We start from the raw sequence: 19,251 nt of genomic DNA on the forward strand, positions 1-19,251 counted from the left end.
GTCTTAATTATCTTATTAATTTATTTAATATCAGATAGCTGCTCTGTAATATGTATTCAGAACTCAAAAATTTACTTGAAAGTTGGAATTCTTAAGCAAAACCTTGCTATCTGCATTTATATTTTGCTTTTGTTTTTATTTGTGTTGTTCTCAAGTAAATGGGTAATATAACCTGCCATTGCATGAATTCTTGTGGAGTTTAATATGGTTGCTCATCTGCAAAGTTAAGACTTGCAGCAAAGTCTCAGGTAGCTGTCATCCAAGTGGTTCCTTGTCTGCAGTAAAATCATAATTTTCACTGTTTCTATCAGTATCTTCTGACTTATGAGCTTATAAATTTCTGCTCTGCCAAACTCAGTTATCTTTTAGACTTTGTCCTTCTCTTTATTCAACCATGTAAGTTACAGGCATGGTGTCACTGGAAGACATCGGTATCGCTTAGAACATCACTATTATAGATCAGTGAAATTAAGTTGTTCCTTTTCAATTGAAAATATTAAGAGCAAAATGTTATATTTGTGCAACATTTTATAGTTTCACAATACTGACATATCCGTTATTTTCCTTGATCCCATGCATCAACCCTATGAAATAGGCAGGACGAATGTTTTTTATCTCCTCTTAAACTTTGTGGGTCACGAGAACTAAAGATCAGATGCAAAAAGAGAGAGAGAGAGAGAGAGAGAGAGAGAGAGAGAGAATCCTGGATTTAGCCAGGAAGACGTATTTGTGCCAGATAAATCAATAGAGGGAATTTAATGTGGTCATTAGGATTAGATAGAACAGCTGAATGAACAAGTAGAGGAAAGTGAAGCAATCCTAAGGTTAATAATCCCCACATGCTGTCTCCATGCCTAATGCTGGAGGGACAGAGAAGAGGCGCTGTTGCTGAATCCTAGGAAACAGTGGCACCTTGTTAGACCAGTGCCACCCATTGGCCAAACTTCACTGGAAGCATAATGGCAAGGAAGCCAGGGAAACAGTTTTACACCCACAGGTGTTACAAGCAACAGAAGAGAGGTGTCAGGAATTTATCTGAGAGCCAGTGTATTAAATAGTGTTGTGCTGGGCATACTCATTTTTAATAGAAATACTACATGATGGCATGTTGCTGAGCACAAAGGATAAAGATGAAATGGACTGTATCTCTGCTGTGAAGAAATTTTCGGTTTTGTAAGGGAAGACCTTCATGTAAACAATGACCACTATCATTGTTACTGCTGCTAACTCTCATATTTGCTACCATGTAACATTTATTGAGTACTACTTATATGCCAGGAACTCAATTATTTCAGAATAGTTTCTCATTTAACTCTTTGAATTCAGCTTATTATCACTCCCATTTTACAGATAATAAAATTGAGACTTTAAGAGGTCAAGGGTCACAAGGCCGAATAGCCAAGAGTCTGATACAGACTTTCCAACTCTAAAATCCATGCTCCTTCCCCTGCTCTATGTTGCTTCCTTAGGTATAACAAGTGTTCAAAGTTCTAGGATTACTTCTATATCTAGGACATAGTGTAAGTACAAAAGAAGAAGTGACCAATTTGCCCAGGGGGCAGAGGAGACTTAGAAGAGACTATACACTCAAATGAACTTGCGGTAAGAGTGAGGGTTCTTCAGGTGAACCAAAAGGCGATCACAGAGTAGAGCACAGCAGCAGTATCAATACTGTATAACGTTTTCTAAGAGTCTGGTAAATATGGCTACAGGCAGGTAATATAGAACTATTAGTGCACAGTTTGAGAGGAGGAATTATGAAAAGAGAACAGTCAAGGGAAATTAAGAATCATGGCAGGAGACATGTCATACTCTGGAGACACTTCATGCAAAAGAAAGTGAGCAATTGTTGATGATTGTGTGGTGGGAGAGTCCTAGCCGGTTTTACTTTAGGAATACTACCCTGCCTGCAGAGTTAGATGGCTACTATGATATGTTTGCATAGCACACGGTCACTGTTTAGGACACTGAGTGAATATTAGGAGGATGCCCTAAAAAAATGAACTTGAGTTCAAATGTTATCCTAATAAAGTAGAAGTGCCACCAGCTCCATCCAACCACTTAGCATTTTTTCTCAACTTCTCAATTATTGAAAATCGATGTTCTGGAAAGAGGTTGGTGATATCTGAGCAGACTTCAGCTATAAATGCTTCATTGGGCCCTTTATTAATTTACTTTAAAATTAAAGGCATCTGAATAAATGTAGTTACATAGCTTTACACTTTACCATAAAACTTTCCCATATATTTTCTCATATAATCCTCAAATCATTGTATGAGTCTAGTAGCATAGCTGTATTTGCTACAATTTGAAGATGATGGAAGTGAAGAGCAGCAAGGTGAAACTTTTGCCACAGATCTACTAAATAGCAGAGCCAAGACCATCAACTGCCCTATTTGTTCAACCCAGTGTTACTTTTGCATATTTTCATGGTTTTCTTGGTAAGTCAAATTATCTCGTTACTCTGTCATAGTTATGCTATGTCTATATTTAAAGGAATTAAACTACCTTATAACACCCCCCAATTTTTCTGTATATTGTGTTTTCCTTTCATATCCACATACCATTTATTATTTCTCAGTAATAGACTTTGTGATAGATTTAATTTTTTTTCCACTGGCAATAGTCTACCTCTCAGAAATGTCACCTGTCAAGTATATCAATTCCTTCAGTAAACAGAAAGCTATTTAATAGTTTTATATGAGCTTTAAACTTAGCTTCACCTGGTTTTCCATTATGTTGCAAGGTGCTTTAGAGGTAGAAATGCACTTTTGGTCTGCTCACTAACAGGTGAAAAATTATTTTCCTGCCTTCTTCGATTTTACTTTCTTGTCGGCACTCACTTGAGTTATACATCATCTGCATTAAATGGGGCTAGCTTTGTCTCAACAGCGCAGAAAGAATTCTTAATATTGGAATAGTCCATGTCCTTTTCTTGTTCTCTTTTCCTTCACAGAGTTTAGTAGTGTTCATTTTATTCACTTGAATGTCAACATTCTCTAGGTTACTGTCATGTTTTGTAATTAAAGCAGTCTAGATGGATGGAGTTGAGTAGAGAAGTGGCTGAATTTAATTATGGTTAATAAGCATGTGACAAGGGGATGAAATACCATCTGATTCTCATAGAGCTTCATCACCACTGTTTATTTAATAAAAAATTTAGTATTGAAGATGGGGGTGGGGGAGAGGGGAAAATGGGTGATGGGTACTGAGGAGGGCACTTGTTGGGATGAGCACTGGGTGTTGTGTGTAAGCGATGAACCACGTGAATCTACCCCCAAAACCAAGAGCACACTGCAATGCACTGTATCTTAGCCAGTTTGATAATAAATTATATTAAAAAAAGAACTTATATTCGAAATTGCCTTGCACCTGATAAAAGAAAAAAAAACAGAAATCCTTAAATGACAATGTAGTTTCATTAGTATTATCTTCTAACTTGTCAATAGGCTTATTTCAGAGGAAAGAGTTAAAATTGTCAGTATCATGGTTCTAAAATGAATATTCATTTATGTCTTTCCACACTGTGGTCATGTGCATGTATATACAGTGATTCATGAATGTGCAGGTAATGAATAGAAAATGTTGCTTTAAAAAGAGTAAAGGGATTATGAATATATGTGTGTGTATGAAATACAAATACATGCCATAATAGTATGATGAATATGGACAATACAAAATGTTAAAGAAGTTAGTTGATGATGATTTTTCTTTCTTTTTTTCCTCCTTTGGTTGCTTTAGTTTCTATGGAAATTGACTATTTCGGAAAATTCAGTTTCCTACTGGGAAAAATTGAATGCTGGGCAGTGTACAGACACTGTAGATTCTCAAGTTAGAAGATTTGAGCTTTACATCTAGCTCTGCGATTAGCTAGCTGGCTGGTTTTGAATAAGGAAGCTATGCCTCATTGTCCACATGTGTGAGACTGTGATCATGTCTTCCCAACCTGAAGTGGTTTCTCGAAGATAAATTAAAATATAGCCCAAAAGAGGTTTCGATGAACAAGGTAAAAATATTATTCAAATTATGTGTTGGAAATGATTCCTTTATGTTTAAATCAGGTAAATTAGAAATCAGTTAAATGTGACAATATACCTTTGTAGCCAAGCCAAGAATATTAACATTATGTTCATGAACAAATTTGTGTGATGGTTTGGAAGGCCCAGAAGGACAAGTTCTAGGAATGAAATCAGAGTCCATACTCTGAAAGATCAAAGCGGGTTTGGACAAGTGGTCAACAAGAGCAGGATTAGTATAACCAGAGAAATAATCTTTGTAAAGAAAGAAGTTGGTAAAAAGAGGAATATTGCTTTCCTCCCTTTATCACCTCTAGGCCCTAGAATCTTGGCTAGAAGTGTTGTATAAGGTGTTCCAGGGGCGCCTGGGTGGCTCAGTTGGTTAAGCGTCCGACTTAGGCTCGGGTCATGATCTCGTGTTTCATGAGTTCAAGCCCTGCATCGGGCTCTGTGCTGACAGCTCAAAGCCTGGAGCCTGCTTCGGAGTCTGTGTCTCCCCCCTCTCTCTGTCCCTCCCCTGCTTGGGCTCTCTATGTCTCTCAAAAAAAGAATAAATGTTAAAAAAATTTTTTAAAGTGTTCCTGAATCAGGTGTTTCTAAAGATTATTTTACAAAAAAATACTTTAAATGTCTGTGTAATGGTGACAGTGATCGACTTCATTCCAGTCTCAGTAATTGATGCGGGAGTACAGCTTATTGTTTGTGAACCTGTGTGTGTCTTCCTCTCTGAGGAGATAGCACAGAGTAACCTATGAGCAGGAGAGATGAATTCTGGTTCATTGAGTATCCTTACCAGTGACTAGCAGTGCTCCTGTCCTGAAAACTAGAATGCCCAGTCTCGTTTCAGGGCTCTTACTGCTAAGTTATGGGAGGTGTCTAGCTTCTTTTTAAGTGGTCTTTAAATTCTGAGTAAGGCCTTGCTTTTCTTTCCCTGTGATCCAAAGTGACGGTTGCCCTGTGGTTCTACAGCCCTCCATCTCTGTGACCTGAATTGTGTCACGTCTGTGTCTGTGCTGTCCTGGCAGCTTTATTTGCTCTGCACAATCAACGTTTCCTCTCACTGTCAAGAGCCCTGGCATTTTAAACCCCTTTTGGCAGAAGCAGTTTAAGCCTGGAAACTGCACTGTAAATATATCACTCGTTGGGCAGAAACAAGGATACTCTGATGATGCTATTTTCCATCAATAGTCACCAACAACCGCTCGCCCTTACTCCCACCCCTTACCCTTGCAGTAGCTCAGATGCAGCACTCCTTGCTCTCTGCTCTCCTTTTATGCATCCATGGCATTTAGGAGGACAGGTCAGATTTTCAAATGGTCTACACGAAGCTCCAAGACCACCAGTGTGGGGAGGAGAGAAACAAAAGTGAAAATACCTCCCTGTATAGTCCATTATAAGGGTCCCCACAGGCTCTCAGCTGAGGTTACCGCTGTCATCCTGTTCTAGTGTACTTCTTCCTCTTATCCTCTCCCTCTGTTTAGGCCCAGGACATCTCCAAAAAAGCCCTTTTTCTGATCTTAAAATGTTAATACAGGAATTTCGCATAGAATACTCTTACATTAATAACTAGGATACTTAGCACCCCAGATAGAAGTGTTTACATTTAGAAGCCTGAGAAAATACCTAGACTTACCCCATGTGTGTAAGACCTATATCACTGAAACGAGCCAACAAAATAATCCCTGCACAAATACAGTTCTTTACCTCCCCGAAGCACATTTCCAGCCATTTTAGATAGCTGCTTCTTTTCATTTATTCGTTTCTGTTCCCTCATTTCTTGTTATCAAGCATTCAGGATTATTTCTGCTGTTTTTTTCTATTTTCTTTAAAATATTTGGCTTAATGTTTCAGTTGAGGATGTTTAATAAGCCCAAGGCAAGACTTTATGGATACTTACTTATAACTAAGTAGAGGGAGACAGCACAGGTGTTTGTGCAATGGGTCTTCTAGGCCTTTTTCATATCCTGGTAATATGCTGCTGAGGCACTCCACCCTTGTGGATTGATAGCTGGATTTTGATCTTTAAAATTTACTATATCTTTTGATTTGTTTGTGTGTGTGTCTGTGTGCACGCACGCACGCATTATATACAATATCTATAGCCATGGATTATCCCTTTATCTGCATAGCACAGTATGAATTACTTTCTTACCTCTATGCATGCATTTGTTCTTAGGACATTCATAATTTTCTTCAAGGTTATACTCTGTCTTTTAAATTTTTAATTGGATAAAATTATCACCCTATTTACAAATTAGTTTATATTAGGTACCATCTCATTCATCATTGATAATCCTTCCTATTTTAAATCTGGTAACTATGTACAGTTAGTGTTACTTAACCGCCCTACCATCCATGACAGAGTGAGCCTTTCCACTTCTGCTTTCTCAAGATGCATGTAAAGCTGTCTCATTAGGACTCTAAGTATTAAAAATTGCCTGTGCAATTTGGGACTTGTATGTGAGAAGCAGTATTTCAGCTTAAATATCTTGTTTCTTACTTTCTACAATATAGCCAAACCAACATTGGGACTCCTAGATGGTAAAATTGCTTATGTATATTAGCAAATTTTATGTATCCTTTAAATTTGGAAATGACTCAAAGCTACAGCCAAAGCATATGTGGCTATCAAAATATAATCCCTTAAGGGAGAGCCATGTGACGTTAACTTATCTTAATATTTTGATAATGTGTGTGCACATGTGTCTGTGTTATTTCATACTAATCCATAAATATAGATTAATAAAACATTAGATTTATTAAAGCTGTGGAATCAGTTTGAAATGCAAGCCAGTTCATTTTATTCTTCTATAAAACGAGATGCAATGCAGGGAAGAAATTTATGCTGTGGTAATAGCTGCAGCATATTGAGCTCATATCATGTATCACTTTATATGTTCATCTACTTAATATTCACAACAACCCTATAAAGCAAGCACTATTATTATTTTCACTTTACATATAAGATGAGGCCTGAAGAAATGAAGTAGTTTACTCAAGATGTGGCAATTAGCATGTCTACAACCTGGTGGTCTATTTTGGTGGCTTTATTTCCTTTGTAGTTTTGAAGGACATAAGTACTACAGTGATGCACCATATCCCTGTTAGGAATGCAACTCAGTAAGAGGCTGAACCAAGGATTGGAAGCTCTTCTCCAACCATTAATCCTCTCTGAGAGGTCTGTGTGCAGAAAGGATCACAAAGGTATTGGAGTTCTGTCGCTTAAATCCGGCTTGATCTTGTCCTCTATATGTCTGTTAACTGTGCTCAGATAATTTAAAAATTTTAATATTGGGCACTATTGGAGTCCTAAGATAGCAGAATATCATATTTCCTCCTTCAATTCACATGGATCAACAAGCCTATTCATGATTTCCTAGGAAGTTCTATGAATTTTTTTAATAAAATCTGTTACTACTTTTTTTTAATATTTATTTATTTTGAGAAAAAGAGAGAGAGATAGCAAGCAGGGGAGGGTTGGGGAAGGGAGAGAAAGGGAGAGGGAGAGACAGAGAGAGAGAGAGAGAAAGAAACCCAAGCAGGCTCCTCACCGTCAGCACAGAGTCAGATGCGCCACTTAAACTAATGACTTGAGCCAAAAGTTAGACACTTAACCAACTGAGCCACCCAAGTGCCCCTAAATTCTGTAATTCTTAATTATTTTTGCTAATTTTGAGAATATGTAATTTATTGACTAAAGCCATAGGTACATAAGTGGAGCCCAGTAATGAGAATTTTTGGTAATATGTTCATGAAAGTGAAAGTGAATGCACGTATAGTATTTAAAACTCCAGGCCCCCTGAACTGTCAGGTGTGTTCAGTGATATCATCTATTAGCTGTTCTTTCATGCATATGCCATTGGAAACTCGTAACTTTAACAATCACAGATCTTAAGTCCTGTAATCAGCCAATGGCATTTCAAAAGAAGACAGATGAAAATAGGAAGTTAAAGTTATCTTTTATAAACTATGGGGAAATTATCGTAGAGAGAGAAAAATATATCTTGAAATAAAGTATATAGTATAGAAAAGCACAGAGGTCCAAAACAAAGAAGATATTTTCTTTCCAAACAAAGATTGGTAAGACATGCAAGAAGCTAAAAGTTGCTATGAAAAACAGGAGCAATTATATATGTCTTCTTAAAATAATCAGATGCAAAGATACAGTGATAAAAATGCAAATCGTAAAATACTCTTAGCCAGCTAGAGGTCAAATCAATGTTTTTCCTCAAATCAAAACATCAGAATTTTTCCTCAGTCAAGTTTTAATTTTTAAAGGTTGAATATTTATGGGGAATCTAAAAGCTGAAATTATTACAAGTCCTTGGAAAAAGGTTAAGATTTAAGTATTAGGTAAACATGAAATGTTCATGAATGAACTTGAAGGTGTCCATGAACACCTTGAATTAAAATGCAAAGCATTCTGAAGGGAAATTTTTCATCAAATTTCCAACAGAGTCCAAAAATTCTTAATAATTATTTTCATAGAGCAGTATTTTTCTTTGTCTTTTCGTTTTTAAAAACGTATCCATGAACTAGACAGGCTCATAGGCTTTATACTTAATGTGTGTTAATGGCTTTATATAAAGTCATAGAATGAGGGATTCATAGAATTTCAGGCTCTGTCCTCATGAATCTCTTCTGGTTTTGCTGCCAAGTAAATGATAAGCCTGTGCTTAAGAATCACTGGTGTGAAAGTGTAAAAAGAAGCTTTGGAGCCAAGGAGATTTGAGTTCAAAGCTTCCTCTGCTACTTGGTCAGGTTTCATAAGCTTCTTGAATCTTACTGTTCTTCACTTGTAATAATGATAATTATATATCATAGGGTTGTAGTGGATTAAATGATGAAACACATACATACATATATATATATATGTATATGTATATATGATATACATGACATATACATGTCATATACCATTTGGCATCCAGGTAGAACTCCCTGTTAGTCCAAGATATTTTATTCTGTGTTTTACCCCCTATTAGAATATTCTTCTATATACTATATTATTGAATAGAATCTGTCTAGATATCATTTTCCTTCAGTTTTTTTGAAGGCTTGTATTCGTACAAATCTAAACCCTATTTTGCCTGACAACACCTCCATTCTTTGTATTCTCATTATCTTTGCCATTCTTTTGAGAATTATTCATCTGTTTTATACCAGAGTGTCTCTAGTCATTCTGCTGCTAGCCTTTCCAAGTGAATTCTGAGAATTTCCTATTTTGTCTGAAAGTTTTGGTTAAGCACTTGCTGAATGCAGATATTCTGGGAATATGTTTGGCCCATCTTTGAGGTTCACTGCTTAGGACTCAGGTTGTCTTGGTGACAGTTCTACTATTAGGACACAAATTCAGGAAACTGAAATGAAATGTTTGCTTCTGTAACTTCTGATACAATCAGTCCAGGGAATGCCTTTGCCCATTCATAACAATTTAAGCACAATTCTTTCTGTAAGTGAAATAAAATAGGGTGAGTTGCCAGAAACTAGGGTGAGATTTCTTAGGTACCTATTTGTAGGTAGCCTCTGTAGAGGAAAAATAGTTAGAAGAAAAAGAAAAAAAATATGTAATACTGTATCTGTGCTATATATCCTGCTTTGTAAAATTAAGAGAAGAGAATCTCACAGGTGACGATAGAAGCTGTTTGAAAAATATTTCCAGAGACATAAAGAATATCTGTTTCCCTAATTTCCTTAGGGTTTGTTTGGGAGAAAACATTCTATGACTGGAATGTCTACTTCTCTTTACCTCAAGGCCTATCTAGCAGCTGAAGTAAGCCAGCATGTACAAATGAATGAGCCATGAAGATATCCCTTATATTTATCATTTCTGTACTTATCTCTTCTACACATCTGCATTAAGTGTCTAGTATCAGTCAAACATCATGATGGAAGCGTCTGGTACATAGAGGAGAAGAACCACATGACTGCTACTCTCTCACTGTCTAATAAGAGGAGACAGACATATGAACAAATAAGTTGTGGACAACAAATTGTGTGCAGAGATGTTCAGTGCTTCCTGAGGCTATAAGGGAAAGCTTTCTAGGAGTCTTATCAGGTGAAGAGCCGGGCCAGAGTAGGACATTTCAAGCACAAAAAGCTATACTTACAGAACTGAAGAGAGATACCTGCACACACTGACACCTATAAGCCATCAGGTCCCACTGGAGAGTAGGGCTCTTGGTCCTTAGGAGTCATTTCCCCATTTTAGAGAAGTGAGAATGGAGGTTCAAAATAGTTAAGGGCTTGTTGTAGAGGCTCCTATTTAATAAACTAAAACACTGACCTGGGCTGAAGTCTTCCTGCTCCTGATCTACCAAATGCTTCTGCTTGCTTTGGCTATATAAAGACAAGGAATCCTTCCTTTCATCAAGACCTGCTCCTGAGATTTGTATTTGAGTTTTCCTTCATTCATTTATGCTTTCACCTCTGTTGGACAGTAAACATTAAACAGGGAAGCTGAGGGGCGCCTGGGTGGCTCAGTTGGTTAAGCGTCTGACTTTGGCTCAGGTCATGATCTTGTGGTTCGTGAATTCGAGCCCTGTGTCGGGCTCTGTGCTGACAGTTCAGAGCCTGGAGCCTGCTTTGGATTCTGTGTCTCCCTCTCTCTGCTCCTCCCCACTCGTGCTCTGTCTCCCTCTCTCTCAAGAATAAACATCAAATTATTTTTAAAACAGGGAAACTGAAATCAGTGTAATATATTTGCTTCCTTAGTAAATCATATAAAATCATTTCAGGTTGACTGGTTCTAACTAGTCACCAATGAATATACCTATGTGCCTTTTCTATTCTTACCATGCTTTCCTTTTTCCTACTTGTACTTTCTTATTGTGATGTTCCCATTGTTCTGATTTCTAGTGTGAAGCAATTCTCTACAAGATGCACTTTAAAGTTAAAGAACATCTTCCTGTTATGCCCTCCTCAGTGACAGACTTACTTTGCAAGTCAAGGGATGGGAGGTTTAAATAAAATTTAAAATAAACTCGTTAAAATGGATGGTTTATTGAAAAACAACTATACATAAGTTTATGGAAGTGTATTTTCGAGTTCAGCAAATATTCATGTATTCACAAGCCTTCTGTGCTTCAAGTCTGTTCTAGGTCTTCATCTAGAGGATTAGAAGATGAATAAAACATTGTGCTCACCTCTATAGGGTTCTCAGATTAGTAGGGGAGGCAAACATTTAAGGTAATGATTCGAACACCGAATACAGAATGCAATCATGGAAGCACATTTAAAATACAGAGATGGAACTGAAGAAAGAGCAACTCTGTCTAGAGACTAAGGATAAGTTTCCTGGAGAAACAAACCTCAAAATTGTATTTTAAAAGCTGCAGGGAGTTTTCTAGGAGGAACAAGATAGTGGGAATGGGATATTCAAAGTAGAAAGAATATTCCGTGCAAAGACGTTGATGGGTGAAAGCTTTAGACACCCACCTGATTGCTTAGATGTCCCTCTGGGCTGTGAGAAGGCTACAGAGGGGTTAGAGCTAGGAAGATAATTGAACAGACTCACATAATAGAAAAAAATGAATACTTTTTCATTTTAAAGAATATAGTGATGGTATAAAGGGAGGGGAAAGGAGTGCAAATTTAGGAAGGAAGACTAGTGAGGAAGTTGTTACAGAATCCAAAAATAGGTGATAAAATATTAAAACAGAAACACACAAACTTAGTGCCATAGAGAATAGAGGAGAAAATTATTTAGGAGGGGGAATCTTACTAGAAACTAGTGGCTCATTGGATTTGAGTAGTGAGGAAGACAGGCCAAAATTACTTATAGGTTTTGTGCCTTGGAGGAAGAATAAGAAGTGGTACCACCTACCAAGACAGGGAATGTACTATTGTACAAAAATACAATATAATATAATAAATATAATAAATATGATATGATATGATACAATACAATATAATGTAATATTCAATTCCAGGTAGTCATAACATTTATAGAGAAAACTAAAGCAGAGAAGCAAATAAAGGGAGGTCTTACACTGACAATGCTATTTTAGATAAGATATCACCTCTGAGAAGGTGATATTTAATTGGAGAAATGAATGAAGCAGACACCTGCACGAAGATCTAGAAGAAGAACATTTTAAGCAGAGTGAACATTGACTACAAACACTGTGAAATAGAAATGGTTTTGGCATGGAATGGAGAGAGTCAAAGTGGGGAAGTGGGGTTAGAAATGAGTTTCAGAGAGATAGGAAGTGACCTTGCAGTAGAGAAGAGTTTGGATTTTCGCCATTTGAAATGGAAATCCTGAAGAGTTTGACCATCAGAGTGACAAGCTCTGATTTGTATCTTTAAAAGATCATCCTGGCTGCTGGGCATAGAGAATTAAATGCAAGGGGCAAGAGTAGATACAGAGAGACTAGTGAAAAAGGTACATCAGCACTGTAGGAGGGATATCATGGTGTCTTGGACTAGGGGGATGGTGAGAAATTGAGAAGTGTGTATTTTGATATCTGGATATTTGGATGGATTCAATTCAATGTGTGGAAAAAGAAGATCAAGGAGGAATACTAGATTTTTGGCCTGAGCCGTTAAGGTGTGGGAAGAGCAAAGTTGTGGGGGAATATGGAGGAGGGAAAATTGAGTTCGTTTTTGGATATGTTTAGCTTGTGATGCCTTTTGGACATTTGGTTGGGTGGGTGGTTGCATATCTTCCTGTGGAGTTAGGAAAGAGTTCCAACTGGAGATAACATGGGAATCCTCAGCATACCTGCCATTGAGATCACCTAGATTAGAGGAGGATAGAGGATGAAAATGGGCAGAAAAGCATGAGCCTGGAGGCATACTACATAATCAGGATCAGGATGACACTAGCAAGGGGAGTGTGAAGAAACAGGGAGAGATTTGGGGAATCTTAGCCATGAATTTCAGTGACAAACATTTTAGCAGGAAGAGGGTATGGACCAACAATGTCAATTGCTATTGACATGTCAGAAAAGTTAAACACTGTTAATGCAGAGTTTTAAAAACTAACATGATTCTTCCATTTTTTATTAAAGATTTTGTTTTTAATTTTTAGAGAGAGAAAGTGCGACCAGGGGACAAGGGCAGAAGGAGAAGGAGAGAGAATACTAGGCAGGCTCCATGCTTAGCGCAGAGTCTGATGTAGAGCTCAATCCCATGACTCTGGGATCATGACCTGAAACAAAATCAAGAGAGAGGCTCAACTGACTGAGACACCCAGGTGCCCCGTCAGGGTTCCGTCTTTGTACTAGCTCAAAAATTATGAGTTAAGACTAGCTTATATGAAATTATTGTACAAAAGGAAGAATATCATTACAGGTGCAAATAGCTGTCATGGGAGCATAAGAGGTATGTCTAAATGGGAGAAGGGAGAGGGAAGAATGAGCAGCTGACTTTAGAGCCAGACGTGCCTTTGGCCAAGTAGGATTGCTTATATCCCACAAACTGTTTAATATAAATACTTTATTCTGAGACGGAAGCAAAAAGGATTGTGTGCTGCAGATGAGATCATAACCAAATTTAATTTCAGTTTTCTCTAGCTCCATTGGTCCATGTTTATAGACATAATTAATATATATAGCATTAATTTAATTATTTTTCTTGCTTGTTGCCCATGTGTATAATGGAAAAAACTTGGTCTGCTCCTCTGCCCTGTGTTATTTCCAGGAGTTCCCAGGGCCTGTGTTCATCGAATGTTCTGTTCTTAACAGAAATGTTTCTCTCCCCTGCTTAGTGTCATGCTTTATTCTTAGAGGCTGTAAGCATCACTCTCCTTCAGTTTGGGATTTCAAACAGATTTCAAAATCAGAAGAAAGAGAGTCTTTATCCTATCCCTTCCATTTTTGGCCTCCCCAATAATTATTAACCAAGAGCACAGTGTTCACCCTTTCTTTGTTAAGCCGAAGAAGGATACTCACATGGAATACATAAATCCGCTCCTCTCCAGCCTGTCCCATTAGGTTGACAAATATGTCCAGACATGTCTGAACCACAGCAGAGGACACAGCCTATGATTAAGTTGGACCTTTTGACACATAGATTATGGGATTTACCAGAGATTGAAAGCACACAATAATGAAACAGATTTTAAAAAATGAAGAGTATTTTAGAGCCTCAGGCAAGGAAAGGAGATAATCCAACTCCTTTATTTCTTCCACTCGAAGAAATTGAAATCAAATAAATTTAACCGATACATCTAAGGACACAAAGCTCAATTTTGTAGAACTCAGACATGTACCCAAGTCTCCAAATCTCGGACTATTTTTCTTTCCAATAAAGTAAGACACACACACACACACACACACACACACACACACACACACGCACACACATATACAGAAATGCCATGGCAACTGAATATTGAATACGGTTTAAGTCCATTGAGTAGTTAGATTAATTTTACTATACTCTTGGAAACAAGAGGACTATTTGAGATGGGAAGCAAACATGGCAATGTGTGGATGTGTCATATTATGGATGCAGACAGAAAAGTAGGACGCTTGGTTAATTTCTCTTTGTGTTACAAATTGCAAATTGTATTCACTTGTAATGTGGTAGTTTTGACCACATATGCTTAGAGGATGGGGAACTCAGTAAATGTTGACAAGGAATGTAACATTTTAATATTCAATTTCTGAATGTTCATGAATCTTGTGGAGAAAATCATAGTATAACAAAAAAGCTCATAGTGATGTGTATTTACTGAAACAACTGGTCAGCTGAAATGAAAATCTCTAATTGAACTAATTATTTGATTAATGAACCAACTTACTCAGTTAAACCTATGGTTTGTGTAAAGTATGTTAGTTTGCAGAATTGGTGTTAATGGATGAGAATTAGGTTTTCTAGGTAGATGGTTACATAAATACAGTCTCCATCAATCCAGTCTGGGTTTCACATTCCTACCACAGACTTTACCTTTTAAAATCTTCTATTTAATTCAACCCCCTTATTAAAAGCCTTTTCCTTTATTTTCCAAAGAATGAATTTCAAGCTTCTTTATGTGGCAGTCAGGGTCCTCTCCATCTACCTCAATTTTGTCTCTCTAGTGCTGTCTCTTATTCTCTTTTCTAACCATAATCTTTTCCCCTTCTTTTTAATATTCTATCATATACCTTTTATTGGACAACTGTCCCCAAATTATTTTGCCCATAAATATGACAGACTTAATCACCTCTAGGCCTTTATGTTTATCTCCCTTATTGAAATGCCCTTGTCATCTTTCTTTACTCATTGAAATCCTATGACTTCTTCAAAGACACAGATCAAATGTCAACTTACCTGAGAATCCAGCAACTACGTATTGACTCCAATAGAGCTCATGGTCTCTGTATTCATAGGACCTTCCAGGGTACTCAATTGTCCCTTTTCCTATCCAGAATACCATAGTTCATTCATTCCCCAAAGCAGCCAATTCAAATCTCACTACTTTTTTCAACCCTTAAATGCTACTACTGTACTGCTCACTCAACTAACTCAATGAAACCAGTTGCTGGGTGTGAACTCTACCAGATTATATCCTTCAACCTCCAAATATATCCATGTCCTCACTTCTCTCTCTCCCAAAAAGCAGTGTCACCTTCCAAATCTTACATCTGTGTTCTCAGTTGCTTTTCTTTCCTCACCTGGGATTTTGCCATATTTCTCTCTCATACCTTTGATATCCTCTTTTCCACTGTCTCCTTCCTGTCATCTTACACTTCAATTGTTTTGCTCTTGTTCATTTTAAACAACAGTGTTTTTCAATATTTCTGCCTCTCTTTCAAACAATTGCCACATGGCTCATTGTTTGTTTTTTATTTGATGAGCAAATGTATGAAAATGTTAGTTGATACACATGGATTTACTTTTGTTTATTCTTCAATTCCATGCATTCAAGTTTTAACTTCCATTGCACTACTGAGATGGTTCTGAAGTCCAAATAAATGTTCTTCATCTCCATTCTCAGTTTCTTCACTGTTCTCCAGTACCACTGAGTACTTGTTCTTTCGTGAAATATGACGTTTGGATTTAAGGGTATGGGTCTTCCAGTAATCTTTCTTTTTTTTTTTTTTTTTTTTTTTTACTTTTTTTCCTTGCCTGTTAGGAGCTCAAGTTCTATTTGGACAGATCGTACCCTTCATGAAATCACGTCAGTGGCTTTCCATTACGTGCATAACAAACTTCATGGCCTGTCCCAGTCTTCATACAATATAACTTTAATATAACTTTTTTAGCAGAGACACCAGAAGGCCTCCAAAATATCACATACATTCATACCTTCAGGCCTTGGATTATGCTGTTGCTTTCTGTCTAGAATGCTGTTCACACTTTTCAACTTGAGAAAGTCATGCATATCTTGGAAATCATCTCCCAAATGTCATTCCTACTGTGTCACTTGCTTCCTCTGATTATTACATGGAAAATTAGTAACTGCCTCTGTGTTGCCTTTAGGACTATTTATGTGCATTAAAGTTTTGCAGTAATAGTACATCATATATTGAAAGTATTTTGAAAACTTTTTTTCTGTTTTCCACTACACTATTTCCTCAATTAGGTTAGGGTCTACATTAATCTTTGCGCTCACTGTGCTTAGCACAGTGTAAGTGATCACTAAGTATTGATTTATCTGATGATAGTCTTTCCTTCATCAAAGCTGTTGGTGAGGGAAATTCTATAATATTCCTTCATATGACATTCATATAGAAGCAATTAATGAAAGAAATTGAATTAAAAATAGTTTCTCTGCAATTTAAATGGTGATTTGCAGTAATTAGGGGGAATTATTTATTATCATAATTATTACAACAAAATTAAATATTTTAAATCAATATTTTAAAGTACAATATTTCTCAATGTTTATTTTGCATGTTAGATCATTCCCAATTCAATTAGTACTAACTGTAGCTCTTGTTTTTTCATCTTTAATAATTTTTAATCTTTGACTTTTCTCTGATTTCTCAGTCTGTTTTAGTGGGTAGACCATGATTCTGAAAAAGTGCCATCTTAAAATGAGTCTATACTCTGAATGCACACTCTACAAAATAGAATGTGAACATTTTGTAAATTCTTCATCTCCCCAAAACATTGATCACTTATTTAATAGCTTGTTTCTTTTCTTGGTCTATTTTACTTTATTTATGTTATTGAACTCCATCCTGTTAACGAATGTAATTGAATGGTTAAGAAAGCCTCATATGGGCGCTGGAGGGAGGCTGAGATGGCTGATGAGATCACCAAGGCTCACGTCACCTGGCCTGACGGCGACATGATCTTCTGGAAAGATCATTCACAAGGAAATCCCAGGCAAAATCATTTTTGAAGATGACCAGTGTCTTGCTTTCCATGACATTTCCCCTCAAGCACCAACACATTTTCTGGTGATACCCAAGAAACATATATCCCAGATTTCTGTAGCAGAAGATGATGATGAAAGTCTTCTTGGACATTTAATGATTGTTGGCAAAAAATGTGCTGCTGATCTGGGCCTAAAGAAGGGTTATCGAATGGTGATGAATGAAGGTTCAGAAGGGGGACAGTCTGTCTATCATGTTCATCTCCATGTTCTTGGAGGTCGGCAGATGAATTGGCCTCCTGGTTAAGCATGTTTTAGGGATAATTTTCCCTTCTCTAGGCAATGGTCAATATTTGCAAGTTCCAATATGTTAAATAGTATATTTGTTTTTACCTGTGTATGGAGAGATTGAGGGAATAATTTTAAAAGCCCATACATAATAAAAGATAATGTTTCATGGTTAAAAAAGAAAGAAAGAAAGAAAGAGAAAAAGAAAGAAAGAAAGAAAGAAAGAAAGAAAGAAAGAAAGAAAGAAAGAAAGAAAGAAAGAAAACCTCACATGGAGCAAATTCCATCTTATTTTACACTAACCCATGAAAGAACTTCCCCTTCCACAAGGGATATTCCGGAATTCTCATTCACTGAAGGCCTTGAGGCCAGAAATAAAAGTTCATATTATCTGTGGCCATTGAACTATCGGGGGGTGGGGGGAGGGGGTGTTTGGAGCCCATCTTCACCAACCAGATCATACTGTTCAGTTGGCAGGGACTGTCTTATGTGACTGAATAAGGAACTTCTGTGCCAGATCTTACCACAGTGCCTGTATATCACAGACGTTTGTAAATGAAGGAATGATGGCCATGGTGTTTATTTTCCACACTTAAACTCATATTTCCTGTGTAGTTTTAGGATTCTTTTCTCTTTTCTCTCTCTCTCTCTTTTTTTTTTTTTTTTTTGGTTTATTTATTTATTTTGAGAGAGAAAGAGAGCATAAGCAGGGAGGGGAAGAAAGACGGGTCGGGGAGAGAGCCAAGCAGGCTCTGCACTGTCAGCATGGATCCCAACACGGGGCTTGAACTCACAAACTATGAGATCGTGACCTGAGCTGAAGTCAAGAGTGGGATGCTTAACCTACTGAGCCACCCAGGTGTCCCATGTAGGTTTAGGATTCTAAGAGTGTTTGCAAATTCCATGTTTATGATTGATACATTTAGGGTATTAAGGTTTAGATGAATTACTTTTTAATTCCTGGAATTTGCTTTTTTCCTTTTAAAAATATACAGACATCATGCCATTGTCTATAAGCAAATATAAATAAAACATCCAGCTGATTACACTTGTTAACTTTTAATCTAAAAAGTTAGGCTCATATAGTCACAGCCCACATTCTACTTTTATAGTCAGTCAGGAACTTACCCATTTACCAGATGTTCAGAAATAAATAACTACTGAATGTGTGAACTCCAGGACAGGCTTTTCATATTTATAGATTATGATTTTGGATGTACACACCTGAGCTCATACTTTTTTTTTCCAAACAACTTTATAATAGTATTAACATTTAAAATGTTAAAAAAAAACCCTCATAATTCTAGAATCTAGTACTTTTGGCATCAGTGTTCTGTGTTCCATTCCAGATAACTTTTATAACACAAAGTTGGAATCTTAGCAGATATACAATTTTGTGTATTCACATATTGCCAAACAGAATTGTTTATGTTGCTAAAATATTTAAAATTTTTATTTTAATTGCAATTATTATAGTCTAGAGATTTGTTATTCTAACATTTACACAATACTCTCATTATTGTTTACTTACAAAATACTCATGTTTATTGTAGAGATATAAATCAACAAGCAGCCTGAAGTAAAAAAGGAAAAGTACTTACAATTCCATTTCCCAGAGACAATAACTGTTACTACATTAGAATATATCTTGAAAATTTTAAATATCTAGCTGTCTTCCTTTCTAACTATCTATAC

The 19,251-nt window shown here is 36.8% G+C and overlaps 1 protein-coding gene and 1 pseudogene across 4 annotated transcripts in view; both read left to right on the forward strand.

Annotated features, from left to right (window-relative positions):
- The window catches only part of ADGRB3 (adhesion G protein-coupled receptor B3), a 734,277-nt gene that overhangs the window by 152,261 nt on the left and 562,765 nt on the right, over nt 1-19,251 (forward strand). The gene's annotated exons all lie outside the window — the stretch shown is intronic.
- On the forward strand, nt 17,179-17,736 carry LOC123608572 (annotated as a pseudogene).

The sequence above is a fragment of the Leopardus geoffroyi genome, chromosome B2 (genome assembly GCF_018350155.1).
Source record: "Leopardus geoffroyi isolate Oge1 chromosome B2, O.geoffroyi_Oge1_pat1.0, whole genome shotgun sequence".
NCBI lineage: Eukaryota > Metazoa > Chordata > Mammalia > Carnivora > Felidae > Leopardus > Leopardus geoffroyi.